Source organism: Cottoperca gobio, chromosome 24 (assembly GCF_900634415.1).
Source record: "Cottoperca gobio chromosome 24, fCotGob3.1, whole genome shotgun sequence".
NCBI classification, from domain to species: domain Eukaryota; kingdom Metazoa; phylum Chordata; class Actinopteri; order Perciformes; family Bovichtidae; genus Cottoperca; species Cottoperca gobio.
The window spans coordinates 3,356,079-3,369,413 of NC_041378.1; the positions used below are offsets into that span (position 1 = coordinate 3,356,079).

The following is a 13,335-nucleotide window of genomic DNA, read 5'->3' on the forward strand; positions in this document are numbered from 1 at the left end:
CGCTCCATCAGTATTGTATTGCACATTTCTTCCAACTTCCAGACTAAATACATAATTATCCTTTTCAGTCGTCCTGCATGACCCTGCATGTGTTGTGCGACAGCCCCTGCTTTTTTAATATTGATCAGGAAACCCCCATTTCCTGTCCCTAAAGACCCCAAACCCAACCACATGGTCGCATCGCGAGACGAACTGTTTGGCAGCCTAAAAAAGGTGAAACAAAACCCTCTTCTGCAGAATAACAATGAGGATAAACTCCACCTCCCTGGACTGCAGGATGAGGAGGCTGCCGGATGAGTTCCCCCTCCGTGTCTGAACCGTGACACTTCAGAAGTCCATAGGCCAAGAATAGCCTGAGGGGTTTCAAGTGCAATATCACATTTTCATAATGAGAGCCAATGAGCTGTAAATCCCTGCTGACAGAGTTATGGAGCAAGAAGAGCTTATGGGGGCGATACTGAAACTATTAAACAGACGACTCCCTGCGGCACACAGTGCTGAGCGTGTGTGTTTATGTGCGTGTGTGTGTTTGTAAACATACTGTATATTTATATACGTGCGTTTGTCAGCATTAACAAGAAACAGCTGCATGTGGCGGTTCACCGCTGAACTCCCATCGTGGCGCTTAGATTCTCCTGGTTTACAAGCTACGTTTCTTTAATTAAGATGGTCCCCACATTGCCTTTGTGTGTGTGCGTGTGTGAGTGCGTGTGTGTAGTGATTCTTCTCATCCAATTCAAAAATATGTATTATTGTTACTTCTGTGTTTTCTATGGATGAATACTTTATTGTCAGTATCTACCGATTGTGGAAAAACAGCTGTAAATAAAAAACTGATCTCAGCTCACATTTATATTTCTTCAATATAGTAATATTGAAGAAATATAAATCTTATTTTGTTTTACACCAAATCTTTTTATTATCATGGTAAAAAAAAGAAAGAAATATTGACAAATTATTTGAAAAAAAAGCAGCAGCTCAAACACAAATATTACAATAAAAATATAAACACAGGAAATACATAAAATATTTAATTGTAAATTCATTCTTGAATATGATTTGTTTAATGTTTTATATTTTTCCCATAAATTATTTCTGCTCTTGAACGCATCGACGTGATCTCCATAAAAGAGACAAGATGTCGTCCTCTACGAGAGGTGAAGAGGTCGTTCTGATGTGACCTCTGCAGCTGGACGGCATTTATAGTTTAGCTGAAGGACACGTCGACAGTCGCAGGCTCTTCACTGCAGGCGATGTTTCCAGAGTTAAAATCATGCAGAATAAATGCAGCTGCTAAAAACAAATTAATTGCAAAGAGACTCTCAACTCTCAAAGGTTAAGCCAGTAGGAGGGTGTGTGCGTGTGCGTGTGTGTGCGTGTGTGTGCTTTAGGCTAATGAGAGCTGACAGCACACACTGGCGTTGGAGTGCACGAGGTGTCAGTTATTGTGTAAACACACAGACTTGTACATATTTAGATATGGCAAATACAATCTTAAATGCGACGTGATGGGTTTTTTCTTTACACAGAAACACTTTGAGGACGTCGCATTGACTGCTTTTGCCAAAACCAACGATAACCAACTGGAACTTAACACCAGACCCTGAACTCACCGCGAGGACAACAAGCTGCAGGTGAGGAAATGCAACTGTAGAGAGAAACAAACACAGCGTGTCCAGGTTTCCGCCCAACTGGGCTCCTTTTGATTAAATTGGGCTGGTTGAGGACATTTGGTCGGGTTTTGAAAATAGTGTGAAAAAACAAAGACATTTTATGGTCAAAAACAGATACAAAATTCAGTAAACTTTAATTATTTGTGTCATTTATTTATGTTTATTTTGTCATTGGGGATAACTGAGGACCGACGCACCTTGACATCATCATCCTCAACATGGCAGTTTGGGGATTGCAGCCTAATTATCTAAAATTGTGTCTTCAGTTATTTGACGCAGATATGAAGCTTTGTATTCTTTTGATGAGCTTTACAGTTTTACACAGGTTTTTATAGAATATGGCAACTTTTAAGTTGCGACAACACTGGTTTGTCTATATTGTTTCACTCCACTTTATAATATAACATAAAACATCACTTTAAATCACAACAGCTCTGCCAATTCCTCAGTTTCGATCAACTCCCTGGTGAGCTCTTACAGTAACAAGGCTGCGATCTGGCTCGTGTGTGTGATTCAACTGGCTTTGATCAATACAGCGTCCTAAATCTGCCTTAAGTCTGTCTTTTGAGTATCAAACACCCAACTATGGTCATCTGAAATGAACCAAAACTGTACATGTCACCAAAATACTTCCTTGAAGAGGCAAAGCGTGTGACTTTGATAGAGACTACAATTCATATCCCATGTTCTCTTTTAACCATGACCTACAATGACGCATCCTCATCTTAAACCCAGATGTAGGTCCAAGTCAGTTCTTTTGCAGGTCACAAGTGATTCTCAAGTCAAGACTGACGAGTCCCAAATCGAGTCCCGGGTCCTAAACGGCCTTCGCCAATTTCGTCCCGCACGTTTTGCATCCTGCGATTCATCGGTCATTGACCACCGCGTTGTTTTTGCACGTGAACAGATCGTCTTTGCCGTCACGGTTCTCTCCTGCAACTGGATGCTACCGGTTCAAAGGAGAATTAGCTGTCGACTTGCTGCGAATGATTATCGTTAATGTTAGTTTATTCAGGAAATGAAGGGAAACTATAAAGCATATTCAAACATTCAACAAGTCACAAGTCATCTTTGATCGTTTGCTTCGGCTCACAAACAAACGAATATGCACGTTGACCTGCAGCAATTGAAAAGTCACACAAAAACAACACTTCCTCGTCTCTCTCTGATAAAACTGCTCTGTCTTTTTCTTTCTAAAGGAGCGGTGTGTGTGTGAGAATGTGATGGATTCACACTGCAATCTGTCCTGCCACGTAGTGTTTTCCACTATTTTACCGCCTCTCTAATTCCGTCCTCTGTGTCGCTCTCGGCGTTGGACGGATGGAAAACATCCTGGAACGACCCGCACACCTTTACTTCAACTCGACTGATCGTCAGCTCTCGACTAGCAAATAGATGGAGAGAAAAGGAAAGGCGGCGTGTGACAACAGAGGAATTAGAGTGTGGTGGGCAGAGACGGCGGTGGAGGAGGAGATAAAAGCAGTAATTGAGTTGAATTGTGTTCCTGGCTTGTTTTCTGGCTGCAGGGGGAATGCATGTGATGTAGAGCTGAGGGGGAAGGTTGGCTGCTGCGTCGCATCACATGTTGTTGTTTCCCCACACGAAGAGATTGTTCCTCCAGTGGTCAAGATCGGCAATTACTGTTTATTAGAGAGAGGGGATTTAAAATTCATGCTTTTATTTTGAAATGAAGCAAAGTTACAGAAAAAGGTCATTTGAGTGGGAGCATCTGGAAGGCTTGTTGATTTCCAACTTTTCTTTTTAAAAGAGCAAGGTCCTAAAAGTGAGCTGAAAAATGGAAAGTTTGAACGTCTACATCTCCATGACAATCGAGTAAACTAATGCAACCCTACTGACATGCATTTTAGGACTTATCGGTGTTCACCAATTAAAAAACAAATGGTTGCCTTCTGGATGTTCTTTAAGTTGATATGGCGAAATTGTGCAGAGCAACATTATTATTAGCCACAGAAGTACAATATTTACACTATTTTAGTTCTGCTTTAGGTCTCTTTAGATCGATATTGTACTCGACATTAACAGTTTTGCTTGAACCAAGTGCATATACATTAAAATAAAGAGTGTAATCATGCTTTAGTTGCTATGAGTGGATTTCACAGGGAAACAAACACAAATGTCACTGAGCATTTTGTTGATTGGTTCACTAAAAACATAAAAAATATATAATTCAGGGAGCTTTACATTTCCCTTTAAAAACGTATTTGTAATACTGTTGCAATTTGGTGATACAAAAACAGAATTTCTGGGAAACAGGTGGCTGATGAACAGTGGCGGGCCGTGCATTTCACACCTAAGCCTTCAGTGATGTCCTACACAGTCCTACCTGAATTATTCCACCTCTTAATACCATCATTATGACGCCATGGCTCTAGAAACTATACATTTAGACAGAAACGCAGTATAACCGGGCGTTGCATCACATTAACATAGTCAAGTACAACAGAGTTATATTAATATTTACAAACATTTAGTTGTAAATAGCAGGCATTCCCTGCAATACAATGTGCAGTGCCTCTCGGAGGCTGTGAGCCGGGGGTACCGCTCGTAGTTAATGATTTGAAAGTGGCGGACAAACCCTTTTCCCGGCTGTGATAGGCTCGCTAGCGTCGGGGTTGGCCGTTCTCTTCTCACGATGTCTATCTTTTCTTGAAAGGTTCGTCTTGAAAATGGCGTTGTAATTATATCTGCGACCACATCGATCTCTTCTCGTCCTTCAGCCATTGTGGGTTGAAAAAAAACAGCTTGTAGAAATCTACACAAATTAGCTCGTTCAAAGTTTGCTAGCTCTGCATAGCTCTGCCTCTCAATAGTGCGTATCCAATCAAAAGACGTGGACGTGCTGACGTTATCGTACGCCTGCTAGCTGGCCCCAGTGTCCCCAACTCGTGGACCCTGGCAACACATTAAGGCTGAAATATGATTGGATAAAAACTCTAACATAAAGGCCAGCCATCCAAATCTCGATCTGAGGCTGGAAGCAGCGCAACCAAGAGGAAAGCTATGAAATGAAGAGAATAGACTATGGGGAATAATTTGATACATATTTGTGGAAAGAATATCTAAAAATTAAATGTATATACTGCTGATGAAAACCACATGATGCGGTCAAAAGCTCTGGAACAAGTGAGTCAGTGGATCTTGAGTTGAGGTTGTTTTTTTTTACTTAATAAATAAATAAATAAAAATGTTACCTAAACGCAAAGTGAAAAAATTATGTTCTAAAAAAGGTTCAGAGTGATAGTATTATAATAGTATATATATATGTATATATAGTATTTTTTTATTTTTTATTATTTTTTTTAATATATATTTCAACTGTTTTTTAACAATAAAATAAACAATAAAATGTATTTATTAGAAAAAATTAAAAGATCAAATAATGTGTCCCAAAGTATTGGGTCAGTTTGTCTGAAATGTGCTGCTCTAATATCTATTACAACTTATTACAAGTGACGAATATTAGACACAACCGTCACATGAGGCGATTTGGGATTTACTGAATTAACACTTTTATTCCGTGCAGTTCAGAGACAAAAAGTTAATTTAATCAATCCAACAAATGTTTAAGATCTGGGTTTTGTGATCTTCCCAGTGACTGCTCACCCTTTGACACATTAACTTTGTTTTCCCGTTAAGACTGACAGAGGGTCAGCTGAAAGAAATGCCAAGGTCTTGTCACGCTAAATGCCAATCTATGTTTGGCTTTCACAGGACCATTAACCATTAACCTCTATTCATCTGCTGATTGGCCGTCGTGGTCAAGTCGAAGCTGATCAATAGAGCTTCCTTTTACCCTCCGACCAGCCTTGGCAGAAACCTTCGATGTATTGATGAGTTCAGCTGCTGACGGAGAAATCTGCAGGCGCTTAAAAGCCCCAAAGAAACTCTTAAAGATCCTGGTAAAGAATCTTTAAGACTCATATATATAAATATATAAATGTATATATGCATTGAAAGTGTTTCAGTAACGTAATTTAGGGTCAAATCGCTTTAAAATGCATTTAAAGTTATAGATTATACAGTTATTTAAAGATTTCTTACTTTGCATCTTGCTCAAGATATATAGTAAATATATAAATATAAAAAAGGCAGACGGAGCTTCTTCAGGGCTTCTTCAGGGCTTCTTCAGAGCTTCTTTGTGGCTTCTTCAGGGCTTCTTCAGGGCTTCTTCAGGACTTCTTCAGGGTTTCTTCAGAGCTTCTTCAGAGCATCTTCAGAGCTTCTTCAGAGCATCTTCAGAGCTTCTTCAGGGCTTCTTCAGGTCTTCTTCAGAGCTTCTTCAGAGCTTCTTCAGGGCTTCTTCAGAGCTTCTTCAGGACTTCTTCAGAGCTTCTTCAGGACTTCTTCAGAGCTTCTTCAGGGCTTATTCAGAGCTTCTTCAGAGCTTATTCAGAGCTTCTTCAGGGCTTCTTCAGAGCTTCTTCAGAGCGTCTTCAGAGCTTCTTCAGGGCTTCTTCAGGGCTTCTTCAGGGCTTCTTCAGAGCTTTTTCAGAGCTTCTTCAGAGCTTCTTCAGAGCTTCTTCAGAGCTTCTTCAGGGCTGCTTCAGGGCTGCTTCAGGGCTGCTTCAGGGCTGCTTCAGAGCTGCTTCAGAGCTTCTTCAGGGCTTCTTCAGTGCTTCTTCAGTGCTTCTTCAGAGCTTCTTCAGAGCTTCTTCAGAGCTTCTTCAGGGCTTCTTCAGAGCTTATTCAGAGCTTCTTCAGAGCTTCTTCAGGATTTCTTCAGAGCTTCTTCAGAGCTTCTTCAGAGCTTCTTCAGGGCTTCAGGGCTGCGTCAGAGCTTCTTCAGGGCTTTTTCAGGGCTTCTTCAGAGTTTCTTCAGGGCTGCTTCAGAGCTTCTTCAGAGCTTCTTCAGGGCTTCTTCAGGGCTTCTTCAGGGCTTCTTCAGAGCTTCTTCAGAGCTTCTTCAGGGCTTCTTCAGGGCTTCTTCAGAGCTTCTTCAGAGCTTCTTCAGAGCTTCTTCAGGGCTTCTTCAGAGCTTCTTCAGAGCTTCTTCAGGGCTTCTTCAGAGCTTCTTCAGAGCTTCTTCAGAGCGTCTCTTATTTACATATTTACTAAAATGTAATTAAATGCCACAAGGTTGATCCAGAGCTTTCAATTATATCTCATGATCTTTCTCAGCAGATGGAGTTCATCCAAATTACCATATCTTTGTAAGACTTTAAGTAATTTCTTGTCTAGCAGATGAAGTTTTGAGTGATAAAGGATGAAGATCATGTGATACGATTGAAAGCCGTGAAACCTTAACAACCTTTAAAAAAAGGGAGAAATCAATAAATATACTGTGTGTATAGGAGATAATGCAGTACTGGGTATATTTAGTATGCAGACATCACTAAAGCACATGTTAAGTTCTGGTTCATCCTGCTTTTTGTTTCTTTAATTAGGTTTTTCAAATCTGTCACACATCATAGTTTCTTGAACGTCCTGAATTTGTCTCTCTCTCTCTCTCTCTCTCGTGCGCTTGCTCTGAAACTGGCACTCTCTTATTATTCCTCACGGTGCTCTTCATCATGACTTGCATCAAAGATGCACTGAGACAGCGAGAAAAAGCTTTTCCACGGGTTTAGTTTGGCTCGGCGGACAACGAGAGGAAACGTAGGAAGAGGACAGATAAGAGAATGAAGGAGGAGAGGAAGAGGACGAGAATAAAAAGGACTTTGATGTGCTTTAATAGAGCATCTAACAACAAGGCCAGGAAGATACAATTAAAAAGACACACACTTACTACACATTGACGGCGCTGGTCACCCACATGACCGCAGCTGACATTTTAATTAATGCCGTCAGACCCTTTTCTCCCGTCATACATATTGAATTCTGCAGCTGCCGAACATTCACAGATGTGACAGCAGCTGTGTTTCCATCTGAGCATCTTTATATTATTCTGGGGCGCATCAAATTAGAAAGAGCATATTATATCTAATTCATTCAATGTCTTTACTTTGCTTATTAGGAGGCAATTAGTAATGCAAACACATGTGATGACAGAGTGATTGTGTGAGCGCCGAGCGGAAGATATGAACAAACAAAGTGCTCGATCTCATCAGCGTTGGAAGAAGTATTCAGATATTTTACTAAAGTAAAAGTAGAAACGTTATCAGAAGAATGTACTTTATTAATATTACTGCTGCATTAATGTGTATGTTGCATTTTACAGCTGTAGATGTTTAAGGTTGTGCTCATTTTAACTCCTTTATGCACCGTTAGTCAGTGAAAACAGAACGTTTCCAGCTGATCCAAGAACCTTTTCAAATAGTTTATTTAGTTTAAGAAGTAGGAGACATTTCTCAACCCATACAAGGAACTAAAGCAGTCAGTAAGAAGTATTTGTGTATCTGAGATGTAGTTGAGTAGAAGTACACCACTTGAGTAAATGTATTTACATTCCACCTCTGTCTTAGGAGCTAATAAATTGTCGGATGTTTATTTAGTTTTTTTTAGCTTTTTGTGGAGTTCATCAGCCCCTCAAGTGATGTTATCAATGCTCAGTGATGTTATCAATGCTCAGTGATGTTATCAATGCTCAGTGATGTTATCAATGCTCAGTGCTGTTCTCAATGTTCAGTGCTGTTATCAATGCTCAGTGATGTTATCAATGCTCAGTGATGTTATCAATGCTCAGTGCTGTTCTCAATGTTCAGTGCTGTTATCAATGCTCAGTGATGTTATCAATGTTCAGTGATGTTATCAATGCTCAGTGATGTTATCAATGCTCAGTGATGTTATCAATGCTCAGTGATGTTATCAATGCTCAGTGCTGTTCTCAATGCTCAGTGCTGTTCTCAATGTTCAGTGCTGTTCTCAATGCTCAGTGATGTTATCAATGCTCAGTGCTGTTCTCAATGTTCAGTGCTGTTCTCAATGCGCAGTGCTGTTCTCAATGCTCAGTGCTGTTATCAATGCTCAGTGCTGTTCTCAATGCTCAGTGCTGTTATCAATGCTCAGTGCTGTTATCAATGTTCAGTGCTGTTATCAATGCTCAGTGATGTTATCAATGCTCAGTGCTGTTATCAATGTTCAGTGATGTTATCAATGTTCAGTGCTGTTCTCAATGCTCAGTGATGTTATCAATGCTCAGTGATGTTATCAATGCTCAGTGCTGTTATCAATGCTCAGTGCTGTTCTCAATGCTCAGTGCTGTTATCAATGCTCAGTGCTGTTCTCAATGTTCAGTGCTGTTATCAATGCTCAGTGATGTTATCAATGCTCAGTGCTGTTCTCAATGTTCAGTGCTGTTCTCAATGCGCAGTGCTGTTCTCAATGCTCAGTGCTGTTATCAATGCTCAGTGCTGTTCTCAATGCTCAGTGCTGTTATCAATGCTCAGTGCTGTTATCAATGTTCAGTGCTGTTATCAATGCTCAGTGATGTTATCAATGCTCAGTGCTGTTATCAATGTTCAGTGATGTTATCAATGTTCAGTGCTGTTCTCAATGCTCAGTGATGTTATCAATGCTCAGTGATGTTATCAATGCTCAGTGCTGTTATCAATGCTCAGTGCTGTTCTCAATGCTCAGTGCTGTTATCAATGCTCAGTGCTGTTCTCAATGCTCAGTGATGTTATCAATGCTCAGTGCTGTTATCAATGCTCAGTGATGTTATCAATGCTCAGTGCTGTTATCAATGCTCAGTGCTGTTCTCAATGCTCAGTGCTGTTCTCAATGCTCAGTGCTGTTATCAATGCTCAGTGATGTGATCAATGCTCAGTGATGTGATCAATGCTCAGTGATGTTATCAATGCTCAGTGCTGTTATCAATGCTCAGTGATGTTATCAATGCTCAGTGATGTGATCAATGCTCAGTGATGTTATCAATGCTCAGTGATGTTATCAATGCTCAGTGCTGTTCTCAATGCTCAGTGCTGTTCTCAATGCTCAGTGATGTTATCAATGCTCAGTGCTGTTCTCAATGCTCAGTGCTGTTCTCAATGCTCAGTGCTGTTCTCAATGCTCAGTGCTGTTCTCAATGCTCAGTGCTGTTATCAATGCTCAGTGCTGTTCTCAATGTTCAGTGCTGTTATCAATGCTCAGTGATGTTATCAATGCTCAGTGCTGTTCTCAATGTTCAGTGCTGTTCTCAATGCGCAGTGCTGTTCTCAATGCTCAGTGCTGTTATCAATGCTCAGTGCTGTTCTCAATGCTCAGTGCTGTTATCAATGCTCAGTGCTGTTATCAATGTTCAGTGCTGTTATCAATGCTCAGTGATGTTATCAATGCTCAGTGCTGTTATCAATGTTCAGTGATGTTATCAATGTTCAGTGCTGTTCTCAATGCTCAGTGATGTTATCAATGCTCAGTGATGTTATCAATGCTCAGTGATGTTATCAATGCTCAGTGCTGTTATCAATGCTCAGTGCTGTTCTCAATGCTCAGTGCTGTTATCAATGCTCAGTGCTGTTCTCAATGCTCAGTGATGTTATCAATGCTCAGTGCTGTTATCAATGCTCAGTGATGTTATCAATGCTCAGTGCTGTTATCAATGCTCAGTGCTGTTCTCAATGCTCAGTGCTGTTCTCAATGCTCAGTGCTGTTATCAATGCTCAGTGATGTGATCAATGCTCAGTGATGTGATCAATGCTCAGTGATGTTATCAATGCTCAGTGCTGTTATCAATGCTCAGTGATGTTATCAATGCTCAGTGATGTGATCAATGCTCAGTGATGTTATCAATGCTCAGTGATGTTATCAATGCTCAGTGCTGTTCTCAATGCTCAGTGCTGTTCTCAATGCTCAGTGATGTTATCAATGCTCAGTGCTGTTCTCAATGCTCAGTGCTGTTCTCAATGCTCAGTGCTGTTCTCAATGCTCAGTGCTGTTCTCAATGCTCAGTGATGTTATCAATGCTCAGTGCTGTTATCAATGCTCAGTGCTGTTCTCAATGCTCAGTGATGTGATCAATGCTCAGTGCTGTTATCAATGCTCAGTGCTGTTATCAATGCTCAGTGCTGTTCTCAATGCTCAGTGATGTGATCAATGCTCAGTGATGTTATCAATGCTCAGTGATGTTATCAATGCTCAGTGATGTTATCAATGCTCAGTGATGTTATCAATGCTCAGTGCTGTTATCAATGCTCAGTGATGTTATCAATGCTCAGTGATGTTATCAATGCTCAGTGATGTTATCAATGCTCAGTGCTGTTATCAATGCTCAGTGATGTTATCAATGCTCAGTGATGTTATCAATGCTCAGTGCTGTTCTCAATGCTCAGTGCTGTTCTCAATGCTCAGTGATGTTATCAATGCTCAGTGCTGTTCTCAATGCTCAGTGCTGTTCTCAATGCTCAGTGATGTTATCAATGCTCAGTGCTGTTCTCAATGCTCAGTGCTGTTCTCAATGCTCAGTGATGTTATCAATGCTCAGTGCTGTTATCAATGCTCAGTGATGTTCTCAATGCTCAGTGATGTTCTCAATGCTCAGTGATGTTATCAATGCTCAGTGCTGTTATCAATGCTCAGTGATGTTATCAATGCTCAGTGATGTTATCAATGCTCAGTGCTGTTCTCAATGCTCAGTGCTGTTCTCAATGCTCAGTGATGTTATCAATGCTCAGTGCTGTTCTCAATGCTCAGTGCTGTTCTCAATGCTCAGTGATGTTATCAATGCTCAGTGATGTTATCAATGCTCAGTGCTGTTATCAATGCTCAGTGCTCAGTGAAATGCATATTGAGCCGGAGTGTGCGACACCTTTGCTGAAAAAACAACAGTTTCCACATCCATCTTATCGTCCATTTTTGGACATGGACAGATCCAAAAATCCACTTTCATTTCTTCCATCGATAAAAAGGTCCCTTATTCACATTCTAACTTTGTGAAATTTGACATTTCGTTCCTGCTTCAACTAAAATAGCTTCAAAGTCCTATAGAGACAAAAGGAAGGTGGTTGATGAGCCAAGATGGAAAAAGAGAAGATGTTTATGGATTTAATGTACAGCCTGCAGGACACCTCTCCTCACACTTAACCGTCCTCTTCTTTCTTCCTCGCCATGAACGCCGTCATGAAAGACGTGACAGCAATCTAAATGAATCATTTTATCTGCCTCAGTATCAAAAGAGTCTTTGGAGAGACGCTTCTGTAGAGCGAGGCTCTTATTGATGAAGCCGGGCTGTTATCCATGTACAGTAACACAGGCCGAGTTCAACCCAGCGATGCTCAGTGGGAGGTGAGATCTCCATCTATCCCCTTCATTCACAGCTTAATTCAATTGGAGGGCAATTATCGACCGCCCGAGGCTTCGAGATCCTCGTCGGTTTCTCTTCCCATCAGGGAGGCTTGCTGTGTAGGAGCCCCCCCTCCCCCCTCCTCGACTGAAGCGGGTGATGTCTGTATCGATGTGCTGCTCGGTGTAAAACACCAGAGCAGGTGGCATCAAACAGACAAGACGACTTTCTCACTCACGACCTCAAGATTCAAAAAGATTGTGAAGCCGCGATGTTTAGAGACGGGCGAGGTTCGACTCGCAGCGAACAATCACAGCCAGCGAGAATGTAGTACGACATAAATGACTTGCACAGCAAGTGGAACTTTCAAGAAGGCACCTACTGTAGTTTAAATCCCAGACACATACCCGTCTCCCTGTTGTTCACTCTAAAGTTAAAAGTAGCTTGTCGACTAATGTTATCGATGAATCTGTTAATTTTCTACATTCATTAATCGTTGGGTCAATAACATGACACACACAATCAGCTGTTCAGTTCAGACAATGAAGTCTTCGAGTCTGAAGTCCAGGAGTGAACTTTATGTGTGTGTGTGGAGTTGTTGTTTTACCAAACAGTGCAATATAAATGGGAGGATGTTTGGGACAGGCTTCCCCAAGAATGCTCTCACAGGATTGTTACATAGTGTGTGTGCTGTATTTAAATATGTACTTCGTAGACCAAAAGTCTGCACGAATGTGAGGAAATTAGTCATATTTGTCTAGATAGCTTAAGATAATCTCCATCTTTCAAGCATTGGGAGACAATTAAGCATCACCTGCTCAAATCCAACAACATAATAGATGTGAAGCAGAGCCTGGAGTCTGCGTTGTCTCTCCGTTTTCTTCTCAACGGCACGAATTACAACTGAATGATGGAATCCATTACTGCACTTTGTTTAAGTGAGAAAGATTGCAACCTTCAAAAGTTCCTTGAAACACGTCAATGACGACAAATGCTAGTAAGAGAAGAAAGAAACGAAAGCTCCACTGAGGGATAAACTCAACGCTTCTGTCAGAATAAACTTTTTGGTTTTGTTATTGGACATTAGGAGAAAGACAGAATGGACTAATGTGGTATTTATTTAGTATAAATAGCCTCTTCGCCGCTTTCTGCTCATTAATGTACAATATCGATTATCCCTCTGTGTTTAACGCAGCACACACACTGTTCATCCTCCTTCTTCAAGCAACTATTATACTGAAACCAAAACCATTTCTTCACCACAAGAGCTGCTTCCAAGGGTCTCACCAGCCACATCCATTCATACTAACAGAACATTTTTACATACTTCAACATGTTTATATACAGTTTAATAAAAAAAGCTTTCCTCCATTTGTGTTGCTGCTATAATGTCGCACGAGAGAGATAGTTATAGAGTTATATATAGATATGGTTATCCAAACATACAGTGATTGAAGAGGCAGGCTGATGTTTTCAGAGCAGGAT

The 13,335-nt window shown here is 40.8% G+C and overlaps 1 protein-coding gene across 1 annotated transcript in view; it reads right to left on the minus strand.

Moving 5' to 3' along the window:
* LOC115003439 (exostosin-1) overlaps nt 1–13,335 on the minus strand; it is a 205,507-nt gene that overhangs the window by 186,344 nt on the left and 5,828 nt on the right. The window lies entirely within an intron of this gene.